General features: G+C 44.8%; 1 pseudogene; it reads left to right on the top strand.

Moving 5' to 3' along the window:
* Positions 1–1,081: 1,081 nt before the first annotated feature.
* LOC102259314 lies at positions 1,082–1,385 on the top strand (annotated as a pseudogene).
* Positions 1,386–1,923: the final 538 nt, after the last annotated feature.

Here is a 1,923-nt window from a genome sequence, read left to right as displayed (position 1 = left end):
GAGGAAACTCTCTTTATTTATACTTTTTCCAGTCCTTTGTCTCCCAAATTTGGAATGAGACTTCCGGGCCTTCTGAGAAAGAAGGCCTGCGTGCTGGGAAGGGGCCATGAGACCATATCTCAAGGCCTGGCCTGACGTCAGTACCTTCCTATGTGTTCTAGGACAGCGTGCCCCGCCTGGCCGAAGCGCCAGATATGCAGCCCAGCACAGTAAGCACTTAACGTTATTGTATTGGCTGCCTCACACTACAATAGTAAAATTGGGTAGTTGTGACTGCGATCACATGTCCTACAAAGCTTAAAATATTTATTATTCAACCTTTACAAAGGCTAACATTCGAAGTTTTTGTAGCCTGGCTCTAGATCAGTGGTTCTCAATCTTCCTAATGCCACTACCCTTTAATACAGTTCCCCATGTTGTGGTGACCCCCAATTTCATTGTTACAAATTGAACATAAGTAAAGCATAGTGATTAATCACAAAAACAATACGTAATTATATATGTGTTTTCCGATGGTCTTAGGCGACCCCTGTGAAAGGATCGTTGGACCCCCAAAGGGGTTGTGACCCACAGGTTGAGAACCGCTGCTCTAGATGATCAATCCAGAACCACTTCTTACATCCCTAATAATCTTCCTGGGGAACTCAAGAAGTTAAAATTTTTTGCTTAAGTTATAGTATAGTTAATAGGCTTGGTGGTCAATGCATGTAGAATACTACTGTTCCAGGGACTGAACTGTCTGACTGGACCTGCCCTGGCTTTAGGTGATCCACAAGCAATTCGACCTTGCGCCCAAGAAGGACTGCAAGCGGCCAAGATGGTATCTGAGCCATTGCGCTCCAGGGAGAGACTGCCCACCACCCAGGATGCAGATAAAGAATCGCTGTCCAGGGACCCAGGCCGCCACTGCCGCACCTCCACCCGCCTGTGGGGGAACACGGAGCCCGGCGCTGAATCCTGCAGGCACACCTGTAGGGTGGACCTGGATTAGCGAGAGTCCGACTGCGCCAGCGAATTCGCAATGAAGAGAATCTTGCCTGACGTGGACGTGCCGGCCCAGGGATCCAGCTGGTGACTGCTGGTGGACCAGGTGGGGCTGTACAAGATGAAATGCCTGTACATCACTCCGGATGGCTTTTTCTTCCGAGTCCACATGTTAGCCCTAGACTCCTCCAGTTGCAATAAGACATGTCCAGAATTTCAACCTGGCAGCAGATATATGGGCCACATCGACCTTAAGAGATGGCAGCTCCCTACAGCTCTGCTCCAGGTCCTAAGAAAGGCCTTGGACCCAGAGATGGGCTGCATGTGGCAGCTATGTGAAAAGGTTTAACGGAAAAAGGGATGTGCAAGTTCAAGGTGCAGTTCACACCCAATGCATTTGAATTTACCATCCCAGCATTTCTGGATCATAGAGACTTGGGATTGATCAACAGGACAGGAAAGGTCTATCTTCATGTAATGGGACCTTCCTTTAGAATAGGGCACATGGTTCCTTTATATGAACTAGTTGCATAGTTCCAGCTCTAATCCTGAAGTTGTCACCTCTTTATTTACAAGATGCATCTTCAATGGTATGCTTCTGAGCTCGTTGACAAAGTTATTCTAGTGCCAGTTATGCACAGAGCTACTGACCTGTCCCATAACAGTTCACTGCTCCATAGTTTCTTTTTAATTTAAGTACATTCTTAGTAGAAATAATTCACACAAAAACATTTTTTATCTTATATGCAACTTTGAATATTTTATGTCATGTATCAAACCAAATTTTTTACATACACATCACATTTTAAGTTCTGTACATAACAGTAAGTGCTCTAGTCAAAGACATGTATGATGTCACATAGATCATAGTTGGGTCAGAGCCTAAGACAAGTTGTAAACTTTTATACTTAAATAATACTAAATAGCTTAATTCAAGAA

The sequence above is a fragment of the Myotis brandtii genome, unplaced genomic scaffold (assembly GCF_000412655.1).
Source record: "Myotis brandtii unplaced genomic scaffold, ASM41265v1 scaffold388, whole genome shotgun sequence".
Lineage (NCBI taxonomy): Eukaryota > Metazoa > Chordata > Mammalia > Chiroptera > Vespertilionidae > Myotis > Myotis brandtii.
This window is presented reverse-complemented; position numbering and strand designations above follow the sequence as displayed.